General features: G+C 41.2%; 1 protein-coding gene and 1 long non-coding RNA gene across 6 annotated transcripts in view; one reads left to right on the forward strand and one right to left on the reverse strand.

Annotated features, from left to right (window-relative positions):
* Positions 1-18,968, forward strand: part of TBX15 (T-box transcription factor 15) — a 126,016-nt gene that overhangs the window by 53,828 nt on the left and 53,220 nt on the right. Inside the window, exon 1 of one of the 5 annotated variants that reach the window (XM_010803118.4) lies at positions 6,398-6,622. The exons of the other annotated variants lie outside the window; for them this stretch is intronic. The gene's annotated coding sequence lies outside the window, so the exon portion shown is untranslated. Of the gene's footprint in view, positions 1-6,397; positions 6,623-18,968 lie in introns of those variants that run through there. 5 annotated transcript variants of the gene reach the window in all.
* Positions 548-18,044, reverse strand: LOC112445963 (uncharacterized). The gene is made up of 3 exons (XR_003033977.2): positions 17,663-18,044; positions 2,452-2,557; positions 548-1,222 (listed from the first exon to the last, which is right to left on the reverse strand). It is a non-coding gene; the product is annotated as an uncharacterized lncRNA (long non-coding RNA).

Consider the following 18,968-nt stretch of genomic DNA (forward strand, 5'->3'; position numbering starts at 1 on the left):
AGTCTTGGATCACAATTTCAAAGCATTTGTGTTTTCTTTCCATCTGCTCACAGTTCTCTGGGTTCTGGTGATCTGGACCACCTCAAGACACTGTGCTGACTGAGAGGCAGAAAAACTAGCAGCTGCTTCTGTTACCCTCAGACTGGAAGGCCTGGGCTAAGGGCCTTGCTGTCAGATCCCTGCCAAGGCCTTTGGCTTTCTTGAATGACTTGATCACACACTGATGTTTCAAGGCTGGGTGCTCCCCAGCTGGAGCCCTGAAAATGCTTGCGTGGCATCCCCAGAGAAGGAAACTAACTTGAAAGAAACTCCCACAAAGTAAATCACCAGGACCGGATGGTTTCCATCCAAGAGTTGGGGAAGGAAATGAAGTGTGAAATAGCACAGATACTGATGAAGACATTAGTTCTCCATTAAAACCACAACTGTGTCAGAGCAGAGGAAGTTTGCTAACATGATGACCTTATTGCAGGAGGAGAGAGATTAGTGGCCTATCTGCTGCCTCTGGAAAACCTGGTCCACGTGGAAAGAATGACACAAAATATGCACAAGGACACAATAGCCTTTATTCCCTTAAAGTAGGGAAGAGGAACAGCATTGTAATTCATGCATGGCAGCATTTCAGTGGAGGCCTTGGAAAGAGTATGATAGCGAATATGTAATAACCTGTGGGCTGCTAATCTCCTGTTCCCATGCTGATGGCAGACTTCACTAATTGATCTGGCACTCATCTCTCTAAGCTTGAATCAGGTTTTATACTCCTCAATTTTGTGATCTTCATTGCCACCATCAAATGACCAGAGTTGACATATATGTTGAAATGCATTTATCCTCTTTATCTAAGAGGATGTATTTTTATCATGGACCACATGAACTCGTCATTAAATTGCAAATAATGACAGAAGAAAGTCTTTCACAGGTAGTTCAGGAGCAGACAAGAGACATGTTACATTATTTCTTCCAAAGACTAAGTTAGCAGAACATCTAACTCCAGGGATAAACAGCTTTATCCTGGATTCAGGAACTGAATCCTAATGTGTTATCCCAATCCAAACCATGGAAGGGTCTTTCTGATGGGGAGGAAAGTCAGCTCCTCTGAACAGTCAGCAGCATGTCCAGAAGGTCCTTTTAAGAAATGAGAATCAAGTCAGCCTCCATCATTAGGCATTTCCTTTGGAGGTTAAAGTTGTAGACGTTGTTGAGTTCTGCCACAACAGTAACTCTGTGGGCAAAAAAAAAGTGAGACAGACTTCAGGGAGGAGCTACTCTGAGGCTTGGAGAGAACAGAGATAGGAATGTTGGACCCTGGAGAAACAGTAACTTTTTGAAAAACCTCAGGTTTCATTGGGACGGGCCTTCATTTCATAGAATGGGAGCAGCCTGACTCTGCTGCAGGTATGGGAATTCCATGGGCCTAATTGGAGAAGGAAATGGCAAACCCACTCCAGTGTTCTTGCCTGGAGAATCCCAGGGATGGGGGAGCCTGGTGGGCTGCCGTCTATGGGGTCGCACAGAGTTGGACACGACTGAAGCGACTTAGCAGCAGCAGCAGCAATGCACAAAATGTTTTGCCTTTGGACAAAACTTCTGTCACGGGTAATGATTAAAGTTGTTTGGTTATAATAGCTTTCCTACAGCCTCATGGCCTCCATATAAAGGGATATGTGATAGAGCAGACCTCCTGGAATGGACTGTAAATGATCATCTAGAGAAGGAATCTGCCTGCCTCACTAGATGGTGGGCTGTTTTTCTTGATCAATGAAAAGGTGCTATACACTTTATTTAACAGAGAATCTGTAGTAAAATGTGCTTATCATGGGAGACACCCTAACTGTACTGTGATTTCTTGCTGATAAATCAGGATCTTGTCATATCACAGGGCTATCACTTGGGAGATGAGCAGGTGCTGGGGTTCAAGAGGACAGGGCAGCAAGGATATGATGGGGTCCCTGGTCATCAGATCTGGGTGCCATTAATAAGTTGCCACTCCATCCCTAGATACTCTGTGACTTTGCTCACCTCTAGAGGAATCATGGGTCATGGAATGAGATGCTGGGGAGGTCATTGTGTCTAGATCTTTGCCTTACAGGAGCTAGGGATAATCATCTTACTGTACAGCACAGAGAACTCTAGTCAGTGATCTGTGGTGACCTAAGTGTTAGTCACTCAACTGTGTCCAATTTTTCGACCCCATGGATTGTAGCTGCCCAGGCTCCTCTGTCCATGGGATTCTCCAGGCAAGAATACTGGAGTGGATTGCCATTCCCTTCTCCAGGTGACCTAAATGGAAAGGAAACCCAAAAAGGGGACATATGTGTATGTATATATAGCTGATTCTCTTTGCTATACAGTAGAAACTAACACAACACTGTAAAGCAAGTATATGCCAATAAATTTTTTTTTAATATTTAAATTAAAAAATAAAATAAAGATCATAGTTGATTAGAGTACCTTAAGGGTGCAGTGTAGGGGAGGTGCAGATGAATGAGAGGAGGGAATCCAGGTCTTCTCATGTCACCACTCTGCTTCTGAGCCTCAGTTTCCTATCTTTAACAGGCTATATAAAAGAAATGTGGATTTAGCATGCTGTTTAGAGCACAGGGAGAAATCTCTGTGAATTAAATGATTAAATGCCATGCCGATTACTTACATTTCCAAGTCATTTGTAGTTTACAAAGTGCTTTCATCTGCATTATTTTACCCTGCTGATGACTCCCTGAATTGGGTAAGCAGTGAGATTCCTAATCCACTTTCCACAGCTATTTCAACTGAGACTCAGCAGGGTTAAATGGCTTCCTCAAGGTCACACCAAGGTCAAAACCAGGGGTCAAGCTCCTGATTTCTGATTCTGAATCCAGGGTTCCTTTCCCCGTACAGTGATAGCTCATGGAGAGTTGGTTCTATATATCATTCACTTTAATGACAGCAGAGTGTTCAGCGTCACGGCATGGTAAAAATAGACTGTGAGGACAAGGAGGTTCTCGGTAGCAAACAAACTGAGCTCACCAAAATGTTCTCGCGGGCAGACTCGGTTGCTGTGGCCTTTAGGAAAGCCTTGGCAGTCCTGCCGAGGGCAGCGTCACCTACTCGCCACGTCCAGCTTTCTCTGAGAAGCTGCCTCTTGGCTCCAAGGCCAGACACAGGCACTGCCCTAGAGGACACAGGCAGGGCTGGGGGGTGGGGAGGGGGCAGGATTTCTTCTGAGGTGTGGAGTTCGTGGGCTGAGAGCACATCTCTGATGTTGGGACTGGACCATGTGTCCACAACAGCGAGCGGGCTGGGTTTTGGCACACAGAAGGAGAAATAGCCTGGGGAGCCTGGGGAGCCTGGGGTTTCTGTGCCCCCGAGGGTTTTCTGAGGGGCAGCGGGGAGGACACAGAGAGTATGAAAGAGTAAGAGTAGCCAGGCCAAAGGAAAAGCCCCATTTTCATTCACGTAAAGATAATTCATAATCACCCTACTTTTCAACGTGATGTGATATGGATTATAGTAAAAAAAAAAATCACACATGTATGCCATTGTTTCGGAGAAGGCAACGGCACCCCACTCCAGTACTCTTGCTTGGAAAATCCCATGGACGGAGGAGCCTGTTAGGCTGCAGTCCATGGGGTCGCAAGAGTCAGACACGACTGAGCGACTTCACTTTCACTTTTCACTTTCATGCATTGGAGAAGGAAATGGCAACCCACTCCAGTGTTCTTGCCTGGAGAATCCCAGGGATGGGGGAGCCTGGTGGGCTGCCATCTATGGGGTCGCACAGAGTCGGACACGACTGAAGTGACTTAGCATAGCATGCCATTGTTTAGTTGCTAAGTCGTGTTCAACTCTTTTATGAGCCCATGGACTTTCTGTAGCCCTCCAGGCTCCTCTGTCCATGGAGTTTTCCAGGCAAGAATACTGAAGTGTATTGCCATTTCTTCCTTCAGGGGATCTTCCTGACCCAGAGATGGAACCCAGCTCTCCTGCATTGCAAGCAGGTTCTTTACTACTGAGCCATCAGGGAAGCCGTCACTTGCATGTATATGTGGCTAAAATAAAGATAAATGGGAACTAAGGGATCATACAGAGAAAGTTGAGGTGGTCTCATATGACCATTTAACACTCCTAGACAACACAACCACTTTGTAAGGGAGACAAAGAAAAAATATATGTGTGTGTGTGTGTGTGTGTTTCTATTAGGATGCAGCACTAGTATTCCGTGTAACAGTCTTTTAAATATTTCTTCCTTTGGAAATGTCCAGCTAAAGGGAAATGCTTTACATTACAGCAGAAGAGAGCTTGGAAAATAGACAGTTATCCACTTAAAGAAATCCTATTAAATCAGTGGTCCTTGTCCTTTTAAAGTCAGTAGATTCCTTTGATAATTCCATGAATACCATTTATCCTCTTCCCAGAAAAATGCAAGCTCCTACAAATTTAACTTATAATTTTATGTCATCTATAAAACTCCAAAGCCCATTCATTGATTTTAGGTAAATGACCTCTCAATTTAAAAAATTAGAAATTTATCCCTAATTTCAGAAATGTTGTCATAATGGTTTTTTACACTTTTTACTCTTCCTATTGATGCTATTTTGTTAAATAAGAAACAGTGCTGAAAGATTTTGTGGGAGTTTTTATACAGTTAAAAACATCTGAGGTTTCTATTTTTGTTTTAACATTTTCATAATGTTTTTTTAATAATTGAAGCCATATAAGAAAGTATGGGAGGTGGAAATTGTGTCTTGTTTAAACAATTTTGCTACTTTTTAGGCTAGAGTTTACCCTATATTTAATTAAAACCAATATTTCTCTTAAAAATAAAATAAAAATTTAGAAATTAACATTTTATGGGATAATTTTTTCTTTACAAAAAGATTCAGTACATACAGTTTAGATGATTAAAATTAAAATGTAGATATATAGCCAAGTCACATAAAATATTCTGATTTCTCTGAAATTCCCTGTCCTATGTCATTGTATTTTACATATGTAGTCATTGCACATTCACATATAATTTTATTTCTGTCTTTTATTGGTTTCTCTTAAAGACGTGACATAGTGTGTATTCCATTGTAATTTATATCTGATAATGTGCAATATTTGGTATAATAAGGAAAATCTGCCTTCACTGTAAATCAATTTTGATTACATGTAGAATATGGCATATAAAACAATACTTTAATACCTACAACAGCCCACACGCCATCAATAAGATCTCATCCTTCAGACTTGTGAATTCTTAGAAAAAATTACTTCCACATGTTCCTAAAACTCCTTAAGGTTTTTGACTGGTTGGTGGTCTATTGATTCTAAATATCTGACCTGTCAAAACGCCATCTTTAAACTTCAGTGATGCATAGAGGCTTGGAATTAGCCAGGGCTGAATTTATTACAGAACAAAGGGAGGTGATGATTAACACACCCATCTGAGCAGTAGGGGGGAAAAATAATCCTTGAATGGATTAGATGCCATGATCCTAAAACCACATTCTCTGAGTGTTGGGCCCTTGCCCAGAAATGGGAAGAGGCCAAACTTTGATGCCTTTTAAATGACAGGGTATCTCCAAGGGACTCTGCTCAGGGACACTGGGGCAGAGAGTTGAGGGTCAGTTGGGAAAAAAGGCCTTTCTCTCTCCTGTGGTCTAGCAGAGTTGAGCACCTAGACCCACTGTCGGTGCAGTGACTCTCAAAACTGACAGCCCACCTTATTAGTGTTATATAATTATCAGTCTGCCTGCCTGGTGGCGATTACATTAAAGTGTAAATAAATTAAAATTTATTTTGTTAACCACTAACCAGGAATCCCTTATAAATTTTTTTGGACTCCAGTAGGCTACTTTCAAGACTGGCACAGAGCCTGCTGAGAAGATGAGGTGAATTATTATGCAGTGTCCCTAGAAGCTGAGTCATAGGCTGGGTCTCTCCATTCACTGGCAATATCTGGTAGATTCTGAGCGTTCCCAGGGTGTAATCCCAGGGAAATGTACCTTTGTAAGCATAGTCCATAAACAGAGCACCAAACCCACTTTCTAACTGGTTTTCTCTTTTTCCTCTGCCACATCTTATAAAGTTTATGAAAGAATTACCGATTTTTAAAATAGCATTGTATAAAAATGTTGATGGAGATTGACTCCTTAAGAGAATCCTCCAACAAATGGGTACCCTCCTGAGAAGGAAATGGACCATTAGGAAAGTGCTTTTGACTCTCATTCTCTGGGAGGAGGAGCCCTTGAATCACAGGCCCAGGTGCTCAGGAAATCTCCTGTCACTCTGAGATGGGCTAGGACATGGTACCAAGTCCAAAGCTTCTAAATACAGTTCAGGCTGGGTCATCATGACAGTTGCTGAACTGGCACCACTATGGGGATTGAAGTGGGAACTTTGACAGTGCTTAAATGCCACAGCCCCTGGGCTCGAAGTCTTTCTGGGCTGGAATAGGGTGAGGCTGTGCAGAGCCTCACAGGGAGGAGGGTAGGAACAACCTTGGCAAGGAAATCCTGCTGCCTCGGCGACATCACCACTCCTTCAGAAGGCAACAGACACCCAACAACACACCAGCTATTTTAGAAGCTGTCAGTTTCTGAATTGCTGACACACTTGGAGGACACTGTTTCTTCAAAGGTCATTCTGACCATTCAAGGTAGGTAGGCCTGGGGAAAAACAGAGGCATGCTGCATAGCCAAGGTGTTGGCTGAGGAATGAACGGAATTAAGTGACCTGGTCAAGATGACGCAGAGTCAGAAGTGGGGGTAGGAATATTGACCGTGGATTCCCAAAGCAACCTTTACCTAGAAGACAGTGGTAGGCTTGCTTTCTTTCCTTTTTTAACCCTGCTCCACCCTTTTATTGGCTATCACCAAAAAAATCCACCAGGTTAGCTTCCTTTGACTCACTCTCTCTGGGGAGGGCTTTGAAGGAAAGAAAGAAGACAGGAGAGACTTAGGAGGTGGGTTTACAGAGGAATTTTGTTGGGGACTTGGGACATGAGGGTGGGATTCTAAGATTGGCAAGCATCTCAAGGAGGGGGTTGGTAAATTGTAAACATAAAGATACTGCTACGAATACAATTAATCCAGAGTGTTTGTCTCACTCTTAATGCTTGCCCTGTGTCCCCAAAGTGGGTTCATTTCTACTATTAAAGAATTCAGTTTTAGAATTTTTGGAGTGGATGGATGAAGTGGAGTAAAGTGGATGGGGGATGAATTCCAGCTTTGGGGTAAGAGAGGCCGGAGTCCTTTTCTTGTCTCTGATGCTCCTGTGTAAGTGGCCCTGGGCATCTAGATTAGGTCTCAGTAATCTCACTTGCCAAAGGGGTTATAATGCACAAACTTAGGTCTCACCTGCGTGCTCTCTGGGAGACTCCCTTAGGCACCAGATCTTTGCTGCCTCCTCAGGGTGTGTTTTCCTCAGCCTGAGCCATAGCGTAAGTACTTTTGACAAGGTTGTCAATCTGGGGCCAGGGGACCCTGCCGGCTCCCAGCTCTTCCCTGTCGTTCCCACCTCTTGTGGAGCAGTGCCCTTGGGCTGCTTCTTCAGCCAAGGATGATCGCTCTGCTTTTCTCTTCAGGGCTAGAATTTGCTTCCCTGGCCCTATTTCCTTACTGAAGATCCAACATACATCTCTTCTCAGTGGTCCACCCTGTTTTCTGTTCTTTCAGGTTCTAGTCATTTTCCTTCTCAACTAGTGTGGCAGCCATCACAAACCAGGATTCAGTTCAGTTCAGTCGCTCAGTCATGTCCAACTCTTTGAGACCCAATGGACTGCAGCATGCCAGGCCTCCCTGTCCATCACCAACTCCCAGAGTTCACCCAAACTCGTGTCCATTAAGTTGGTGATGCCATCCAGCCATCTCATCCTCTGTCGTCCCCTTCTCCTCCTGCCCTCAATCTTTCCCAGCATCAGGGTCTTTTCCAGTGAATCAGCTCTTTACATCAGGTGGCCAAAGTATTGGAGTTTCAGCTTCAACATCAGTCCTTCCAATGAACACCAAGGACTGATCTCCTTTAGGATGGACTGGTTGGATCTCCTTGCAGTCCAAGGGATTAGACCCACATGAAAACTGGCCTTCTTAGCTGGCATTTCCACTGTTCCTTTGCTTTCCCTCCTTCTACCTTTCCACAATCTCTCCTTCTAACACATTCAATTCTGATAGCTTTTGTTCTAGGCCCTGAACTGTTGTCTTCATTATGTGATATTTTTCAGTTCTACATCCTAAGTTCTCTTTGCTAGAATTTGCTTTTCTCTTTTTGAAAGAACCTTCCTTCTCCCTCTCAAATATGTATTGGGAAGTGATTGGGGAAAGATCTAATCCTGTGGCCACCTCCTTTTCCAAATTATGGACAGAACTAACATTTAATATACTCCCACAGTGTGCTAGAGGCTTTGCTGGGAGCCATGGACATATCTGCTTTACTGAGGAAATTGACTCAGGCAGGTTAAATCACTAGGCCAAAGTCATAAAGCTGGGTCTTCGTGATTCTGAAGAGGGACTGTGCTCCTTCCCTTTCTTGGCAGCGTCTCTGGAAAGCCCACTTCATCACAGATAGCAGGGACACTTGCTGTGAGGGTCTGGAGGGTGCAGCAGCTCTGTGTGCAGGAGCCATCCTTTTCCTGAAGGAGAAGTCATCTCTGCACCCCTGCAATCCTGCCAGAGAGTGTGTATGCGCATGCATGCACACACACACACACACACAAACACGCATTACTAGTTCCAGCACTTGTAGAAGGGCTTGCTCCTTTCCTCATTTTACTCTCATTATCACAGGCACCTTTTCTCCTTAAGTTCATGTGGAGGAGAGTTAGTGTCAGGAATTTTTAAGATGACTGACTGATTGCTATTCATAGAGGTGACCAAATTCCCTGATGCCCCAAAAGATTTCAGGTTAGACGTTGCCAATTAGTTTTAATGAAACTCATAGTCCTGGAAGGACTAGCTAATGGGATTCGAAAAACTTAAAAGTATGCCTGGAGGTGACCCTGTTGGGTTTTCATTGGGAACATGGCATTTAATTAAGACATCTCATTAGTGGGGATATTTTGGTCTCCTGAAGAAGATCAGAAGAAGAATAGCATTCAAGATTCTTGATATGGCTCCAGCCTTCTCTGGCCTCACCTCTTCTCTTGCTTTGCTAAACATATAGCACTTCCTTCATTCATTCATGAATTCAACAAAAACAACATTTTATTGAGTGCATAATAGATGCCAGACACTGTCCCGGGTGCTGAGGATTCAAGAGAAATCACACAAATGTGGTCTCAATTACTAGCTGTTCTCTAAACCTGTCTGGTAGACTTTACTGCCTGCCTCTTCCATAAAATTCCCTTTCCCTGGAATATCTTTCTTCTTCTTTCCCTCTCTCTTCCTTTTCATCTTGAAGATATCTGTTCATTAGGCGCAGAAAAGACCCCTGCACTGGAAGAGGTTCTTGTCACCTCACAATTCCTACAACATTTTGTTGATACTCCTTTTAGATAATAATGAAAATCAGCATTTATGTATCCCTTTTACTGGGCTTCCCTGGTGGCTCAGAGGTAAAGAATCTACCTGCCAATGCAGGAGACATGGGTTCAATCCCTGGGTCAGGAAGATCTCCTGGAGTAGGAAATGGCAACCCACTCCAGAATTCTTGCCTAGAGAATCACATGGACAGGAGCCTGGCGGGCTGCAGTCCATGGGGTCTCAAAGAGTTGGACACGACTTAGTGACTGAATAACAACAACACAGCAATCTCTTTCAGTACTGATAAAGTATTTACATAAACCCCCAGACACACACTTTGTTAGTGATTCATAGAAATTTCACAAAGTAGGTACTAATGATATCCTCAATTTGTAAATGATGAAACTAAGGCTTATAGAGGTTAAATGACTTGTTCAAGATTAGACAGTTGGGAAAAAAGAGATGAACTTCAGAACTTGGTTTTTTGAATTGCAGTCGCTCAGCATGCTGTATGCTATGCTGGATTGTAACTGTTCAGTTAATATTAGATTCCTAATTAACCTGACCTATCTCCTAAGTGATTTTGTAAATTCCTGAGGACATAAGAACTTGGCTTGTTTCATTTTGTGCCTTCACAGTATCTAACACACTTGTGGGCCCAGGCTAGATAGTCAATAAGTATTTGTTGAATAAATGAGTGATTGATTGAATGGATAAATTTAGAAAATTACTGGAGAGGTTGTTACATTTTCTAGCCACATGGCTCTTCTGTTAATTAAACAAGATGGTCCATTATATTTGTCTTGATAGGTTGGGTGGATTTGAAACTAAGTGTAGCTGGTGGTGTCCTAAGTATAATCTAAGGATATGGCATGTTCCTGGCTATCTTTGAATGTCTGTGTTGCTTACATGTTTGAAATTGCCACTTCCAAGTGCAGTCACTCCAGGAGTCATAGTTAAATTATAATTGTTGACTGCAAGTCAGCTGCTTAATTCTTCCCCTTTAGCATGTTAGCATGGATTTGTTTTTTTACTGGTGCTCAGTGAGAATAGCCTAACAAGGTAGAGCAAGTTCTTCTAGAGCCTTTAGGGGAAGGCCTCCTTTTCACATCATGGAAATTTGGCAGATATTTGATGGTGTTTTGGTGGTGGCTGCCGTGGAGGTGGGGGTGGTGGTGGGAGGTTGGGAGTAGTTGTGGTTGCAAAGAGCAAACAAGCACTGGTTTAGGGATGAGCTAATGTGTCAATTCACCCAGAAAAAATGCCATGAGCCTCGGGGAGGGGCATGTGTTGACAGCTGCTGGCCTAAAATTGACTAGTCAATCTTGAAGACCACCCATTCAACCAGGATCAAATTTTGGAAGACCTCTGGGGCAAGAGGTTTTTAGATTTCAGTATTACCATGTAACTTATGATCAATTTTTGGTTATTCCATTTATGCATTTTATGTACTTTGATCAAGAATATTTTTTGAACCAAGAGTTGGTCTCAAAACTTGTAATTTTATAGGGGTGGGGGGAAGAAATAAAATATTTGAACTTAGGATTGTTCTAGAAAAATCCAGGACCCATAGTTGTCCTTATTTATTCTTAGCCTTCCCAACTAACTTGATCATTGCCTTGTAATCTTATATATTAATTTGATGCTTTACTGTTTATAAAGTGCTCTCACATGTTATTATCAGATGATTTCTCCTTAAGTATGCTGCTGCTACTAAGTCGCTTCAGTCGTGTCTGACTCTGTGTGACCCCATAGACGGAAGCCCACCAGGCTCCCCCGTCCCTGGGATTCTCCAGGCAAGAACACTGGAGTGGGTTACCATTTCCTTCTCCAATGCATGAAAGTGAAAAGTGAAAGTGAAGTCGCTCAGTCGTGTCCAACTCTTAGCGACCCCATGGACTGAAGCCCACCAGTCTCCTCCATCCGTGGGATTTTCCAGGCAAGAGTACTGGAGTGGGGTGCCATTGCCTTCTCCACTCCTTAAATATAGGTATACATTTAAGACTATCAAAAGCTTTGGTGCCCTGAACTCTGACCTCAGCTTAAATAAACCAAATTATGCACAAATAGGAACTACTTCAGCTGTGTTTTCTTGTCTTTCCATGCTGTCATTTCACATTTCACAAAGTCCAAACATTTTCCAATCCAAGTATCTTCTAATGTTATTTTACTTAATTTCTCAGCTAAGGCATAAGAGTGATCTTTAGTGATCTGTCACATTTGGATCTTTTACCCAGGGAGGGCTGGAAACAGGAGGTGAAATACAACAAAAAGGGCCTTTTACATTTGTATTTATGTGTTAAATAATGTTAAGTTGGTGAAGAGACCTAAAATATTCCTGAAGATAACTGCCCTCTGACTGAGAAAGGAAAATTCCCATCTGACCTTGGTTTGAATTTTCTCTTTTCTAAGGATGTTTTAGCTTCCGCAGAGCTATCTTCTCACCCAGCAGCCTGGACATTAGCTCGGTGTTTCCCACTTCAGAGTGGGAAGCTCACAACTTTGCAGGACTAGCTCTAAAAACTGGGCAACGATCGATAGTGGAAAGAGCATTACCTGTAGTGTCAGACTAACATTGCCTGCAGTGTCAAATCCCACTCTGACCCCTGCTAGTCATATAACATGAGAAAAGCTTCTTCATCCTGCCAAACCTCAGTTTCCTCACTTATAACATGGCAGCAGTAATGCTTATTCCGTAGGATTTTCTGTGAAAATTGCATGAGGCTTACATATAAATGTATACCAGCTATTTAGTGTAGTGCCTGCTATTTCTCTTCTTTTGTTTGCTTCCACCTTTAAAGCATGCTGGAGCACTAGAGGCTGAACCTTTGGTGACATTGAGCCTTTGTCTGATCAACAAGAAACAGATATAAAAATGACTGCTGCCACTTCTTTGCAAAGCCTCTTTAAAAGGCTTAGATCGCAGGGATGACATTGGGTCCTTGCCTGTGGTCTGCTTGTCAGTGAGAGAGGTGCTGGTTGTCAGGTGCAGAGTGCTTTAGGCAGCTGAAGGATATGTGCTCTCAGTCTCCTTAATTGGATTATTGGCATGGGAATTGCAGGCTTCAGGTTACCGCCGCCCCCCCCCCCCCTTTCCCAAATAAAACTTGGATGGCATGGAGGGCTCAGAGACTTCATTCCATTACTAAAGTCATCTAACAGGCTCATTTGAGTGTTTGCTATCATCATAATTTTAGTTTAATCCAACCTGGGTTATAGTTCATTCCCTTGAAGCTCTGGAAAGGGTATCAAATTTGGGCTCAGTCCGCACTCGGGTCTGTGCCAAATGTTCTGCCTCTGCCATATTTAGAATTACTCTATAAAAAGTTTCATCACCAGATTTTGCTAAGCTACCTGATAAAATCTGATGTCCCAGGACCAATTTCCACTGTAGAGGTCCTCTGGAAATAGGAACTACTTGAGCCAGGTACAGGGAGTGCTGCCTGGGTTATAAGCTTCTGATGTCTGCAGTGGTATGAATGGGGACACCTGAGATGACTGTGGGGGTATTGGTTTCAGAGATTTGGGGACTTAAGATGTAGATCAAGGAGTGGTTGCTCTAGCAGTAACTGATAGAGGGTACTGCTCAATATAGTCATGTCCCGGTTATTGGCAGAAACAAACCAAGAACGATTGTTTTATTATCATCTGGGTTGGGTCTTTCTCTTTTGTCTCAAACTACTTTTTCCCTTGGCTTAAAATATGACACCTGAAGTCCAGTCTCATGGAAGTGACTGTCCATCTAATCTCAGAAAATTCAGCATCTCCTATCTGCCTCTAGAGTAGTCTTCTACCACCAGTCTTCCACACTGAAACCAGGCTATCATGTATCATTCATTCAGGAGATGTAGCAAAGTGTGAAGCTCAGTTTATGGAATTCATAGTCTAGAAGGGAACACCAAGCTATTTTCACTTTCATTTAAAAGAAAACTTTGGTGTAAACAAAATAAAGTCTAAACTCCATATTATGACACGCACACATTCCTCCTAAAATATAAACTCCATGAGGCCAGGGTTTTTTGTTTTTTCTCAGATGATGTCTCAAGAATTTATTGATAGAAGAGTAATTAGTACATCTATTATGTACCAGTAAGTCATTGTCTAGTTGAGTTGAACCTGATTTTTCCAATTTATCTCACTTTCCCTCTTCCCTTATGTATTTTAAGCTCTTGCCGTATCAGTGTGCTTGTAATTTTCTAAAAATGACAAGTTCCTAATGCTGTTCTCACTATGTGAGATTCCGTCCCGATAATGTCTTTGCTTGCTCATATTGAACGCATATAAAGCTCATAGAGATTTCAAGCCCACTCTTAAATTTCACCTCATGAAATTTTCGATCCTCTCATCCATTGGCTTGTTTGCTCTTCAGAGTTTCCATTAGTGCTTTGCTCCTACATTTGTCAGAGCACCTATCAAAGACCACTGTCTTTAACAGGTTCTGTGTCCTTCCTATCATTGTGAGCTCCCTCAGAGCAAGAACTGATTTATCTGTCTTGGAACATTCATATACAACCTGATCTATATAAAGCAGAAATGTTTGGTTGAATAAAACTGACAGTAAATATAGTTTAATATGCCTGCAATCCTTAGGAGGTAGAACTGATGTAATCTGAATTAGGCTGTCAATATTACTTGAAATGGAGAGAATACTAGTAACTCTTAGAGTTGTTTTGTTAACTGATGGTATGTGTGTAAAGTCTTAGCAAAATGCCAGTAAGTGCTCAATATATGTTGACTACTAACTCTTTGGGCTTCCCTGGTGGCACTAGTGGTAAAGAATCTTCTGCCAGTGCAGGAGATGTAAGAGATGTAGGTTCAGTCCTTCAGTTGGGAAGATCCTCTGGAGGAGGGCATGGCACCCCACTCAAGTATTCTTGCCTGGAGAATCCGATGGACAGAGGAGCCTGACGAGCAACAGTCCATAGAGTTGCAAAGAGTCAGACACGACTGAAGTGACTTAGTATGCACGCATTAATTATTTGGTTGGGACAGTTCTTATGAGCTTATCTCACTGTCCATAGTTATTCTTCTGATAATATTAGATTCTGTTTTTATCATAAAGATATAAATGTAGTTTTTGAAAAGGAAGATATCTTCCCCTTGACTCTAATAGTAAAATAAGGAGATAGCAAAGATAAGGAAACTAAGGTACTGCAAAATGAGGTAGCTTTCTAAGACCCTACTCTTGGTTTTTCAAGCCCCAAAAGTAAATATGCCTTGTTAACTGTAGTAATAAATGATTACTTAAAATTATTAGTGAAGTGGAGATGAAATTCACCTGGCAGACTCTGATATATGTTTGGTAGTCAGTGTGTGCATGCTAAGTCGCTTCAGTCATGTCTGACTCTTTGCCACTCTATGGACTGTAGCCCACCAGGCTTCTCTGTCCATGGAATTCTCAAGGCAAGAATACTGGAGTGGGTTGCCATGCCCTCCTCCAGAGGATCTTCCCAACCCAGGGATTGAACTCACGCCTTCTGACTTGCAAGCGGGTTCTTTATTGCTGAGCCACCAGGGAAGCCCATGAAATATGTTTTCATAATATCTAATTTTGAAATTAAGTCAAAGAACACATAATACAGGCTTTTCCTATACATGTTAACTGAATCAGTTTATCATGGTTGGGTTGCTGCTGTTAGACTTGGTGTTCTTTAAGCTGTACTACAAATCCTTTATTAAACATTAAACTTAAAGGGGACTTTATAGTATCCCTAATTATATGCTCATGTGCTGTGCTATAAAGATTAAGGAAAATAGGGACCAGAATAGTCATGTGACTTGTTGTTGTTGTTCAGTTGCTAAGTTATGTCTAACTCTTTTGCCTTCCCATGGACTGTAGCCCTCCAGGCTCCTCTATCCATGGGATTTTCCAGGCAAGAATACTGCAGTGGGTTGCCATTTCCTTCTCCAAGGGATCTTCCTGACCCAGGGATCGAACTTGTGTCTCCTGCATCAGCAGGCAGATTCTTTACCACTGAGCCACCAGGGAAGCCCAGTTATGTGATTTGGCCGAGATCAAACATTTAAGCCATTTCAGTTGTAAGGATGGCCAGCCAAAACAGTTGAAGGGTGTTACAGAATTGCTGACTGCTTTGGCCAAGGATGAATGTAGTATGATCTTGGGGAGACCTGATCATTGATTCAGGAAGCAGAAGACCAACTTCATAGGCCATGTTGTTTTTAGTTTTTCTTAGTCTTAATTTCCTCATCCACAAAATTGACATAAACATAATATGCCATATATTATGTAGTATATTAATACTATCTATTAGAAACTATTAGAAAGAAACTATTTTATTATTGCTATTGTTTTGCATGAATTGAGAACTGGAATCTCTCTAAGCTAAATTGAGCTTTCTCTGAGAACTTAGTGTTACAGTATCCAGCTTGTCTATATGAAACAGGTCAGAGAGAGAAAATGAGTGACCCTGTGAACTGATGGTTAGATTCTCTTTTGGAAAGCAATAGATATGTTGGTTCGACTCGGAGTCACATGCGGTTCTCCAGTGACTTGTAACTGGCTTAGTGCAGGTTCCCAAAGTTTTCTCTTTTAACTTCCTTAGTTATGCGTAACTTTTCATTTATGTTCCTGACTTCCTAAAACTTCCCTCATTACAATATTGTTCACAAGAGACATCTGATAGCCAAAACATCTATCCAGGTCATTCAAATGAGTTCCTAATGGTTATTTTTTGAAGGCAGGAAGTCACAAATTGCCAAGAATGAAAGAACTTTGAAAACACAGAAGTATTTTCTGATCTTCAAAAGACATTATATTTCTGAATGGAGGACCTGACTTAATTGAAATAACGTACTCACTATGCACTTAGGTAACTTGAGTGTACATTCTGATTAACAGATGAAATAATTTATCTGGCTAGCCTAAATATTTTATGTAACTATGATTTGGAAATGTACTTTACAAAGGAATAAATTTTATTTTTACCTCGACTGTTGATCTGGACTCTGAGATGACTATTTTAAGGGTACTGTAGAGTAGTTAATGTCACAGGTAGCCCTCACTGCTCTAGAAGTTAAAAACCAACTATATAGAATCAGTGATATATATATATATACACATACAATTGAATATTATTCAGACATAAAAAGGAAAGCTCTGTTGATATTTTTAATAACTGAAAATGTAATTTTTAATAACTGTTATTATGTTACAGCACCACAGATGGATCTTGAGGGCATTGTGTTAAGTGAGATAAATCAAATAGAGAAAGATAGATATTGCATGATCTCATTTATGTGTGGAGTCTAAAAAACAAAAAGCACAAAACAAACAAACAAAAAACCCTAAACTCTTAGTTGCTGCTGCTGCTAAGTCGCTTCAGGCGTGTCCAACTCTGTGCGACCCCATAGACGGCAGCCCACCAGGCTCCCCCGTCCCTGGGATTCTCCAGGCAAGAACACTGGAGTGGGTTGCCGTTTCCTTCTCCAATGCATGTAAGTGAAAAGTGAAAGTGCAGCCGCTCAGTCGTGTCCGACTCTTCGCGACCCCGTGGACTGTAGCCTTCCAGGCTCCTCCATCCATGGGATTCTCCAGGCAAGAGTACTGGAGTGGGTGGGTTGCCATTTCCTTCTCCAAAACTCTTAGCTATAAAGAACAGATTGGTTGGTTCCCAGAGTCAGGAGCTGGAGGGGAGGTGAAATGGGTAAAATGGTCAGAAGGTGCAAATTTGTAGTTATTAAAATAGATACGTCCTGAGGATATAGTGTACAGCATGGTGACTGTAATTAATAATACTGTACTGTATATTTGAACCTGCTAGGAAGAGAGATTTTTAAAACGCTGACTGCACACACAAAAATAACTAGGTGTGGTGAAGGATGTTAACTAGATTTATTGTGATGATTATTTCACAGTATATACATACATCGAATCTTTATGTTGTACATGTGAAACTAACATTAGGTTATGTGTCAGTTAATATCTATAAATGTAAATTAATCTTTTAGAAAGATGAAGTTGGTAAATAAAAGTTGCAGAAAATACCCGAGAATGCTACACTCACAAAAGTGTTTGTTTCTACATGATGAGATTAAAAGTGATTTGTTTTTTTGTCTTTTTGATCATCTATAGTTTCTATAATAAAACATACATGTTCCTTTATGAAAAAACAAACTATATAAGCTATAATATTAGTTTTGTTTCCAACCTGTGACAGTTAAACAACCAAGGATAGAAAATTACATGCTGCGTTCGTGTGATTGAAAATACGAGCTGGTACCTGCATTCTGTATGTAGAAGTCGTTTGGGCTTTATTTTGTGAGGGAGTGAGACTTCAGGAGCACAGAGTATTTCTAGGCAAACAACTGTTTCTGAAAATCCTCTTCATGGAAAACAGTGCCTCTGTCTCCACATCTTGTCCATTCCTTTCTTAGTAACCATGGAATGTTCCAGCCTTCTTAGATCTCTTTCTTCCCTGAATTCCTATGTGACATACAGAAAAATATGTAATGGTATGGAGAACTGCATGGTAGTATTTGTCTCGGTCTCCGATTATTTATGAACATTTCCAGTTTCTACTTGTTCTGTAAAGAGATCCATTGTGTACTTCAGTATTTTCCAGAATCTAGCACAGTGCCGGGCACATAATAAGCACTCAATAAACACGTAATTAATCAACACTAACTGGGAAATTTCTCAAGGTCTGGATTCTGTTTCAAATTATCTACATGGTACCTTGTATAGGGCCACATGCTGATAGGTGCTTATTGATGGATTTGATTGAAACTATAAACAGAATACTCAATTCTTCAACTCCTATGATAATGTGAATTTGGATCCTCAGTCTTTTCCTCTTTTCATTATCTTGCCCAGACAGTTTATAATTTGATACTTCTGCAATTTTTTTCAAGTCCAACATCAAATTTTTCTTTCATGAATCATGGTTTTAGTGTTTTATCTAAAAAAACAAACAAACATTGAACAGCTAACAATCTATTGGAAATAGTTGGCCACTGAGTACTTAGAACTGAAGTCCCAATTAAGCAATTTGTATAATGATCTTTAAAAAAGCTTATCTCTTTTGACTTATTTACACATGTTTTGGACTTTTCCCTAAAGTTTTGAAGTAGAATTAAAAAAAAATGATGCTTCTAATTGAGGTAGCTTGGGTTAATCCTGAAAGTTGCATTAAGAAGGATTCTTACATTCTTCAAACCACTAGAGGTAGAAGAGATTATGAAAGTTTTCAGTTCAGTCCTTCTAACTGTACTATGAAGAAACAGGTCCAATGTGGCTAAATGATTTGCCCAAGATTATTCATTAGTCCATTTAATGTTACATTCTGAACACCTATTTTATTCCAGATGATGAAGGGAGTTAAGAGCAGAGACATTTACTTCCTTACTCTGCAGCCACCATTCCCATTCTAATCCCTACCTCAATTTGGCTACCTTTAGAAATTGATCACTTAGTGCAGCAGTATCTTTCCTTTGTTTCCTCCTTCCTAAACACATGCTAGAGAAATCATGTGTCAAAAATGTTTGCCGGGCTCTACTTAGGTGGTTTATTTCCATTTGTTTCACAAT

This window comes from Bos taurus, chromosome 3 (assembly GCF_002263795.3).
Source record: "Bos taurus isolate L1 Dominette 01449 registration number 42190680 breed Hereford chromosome 3, ARS-UCD2.0, whole genome shotgun sequence".
Classification (NCBI taxonomy): domain Eukaryota; kingdom Metazoa; phylum Chordata; class Mammalia; order Artiodactyla; family Bovidae; genus Bos; species Bos taurus.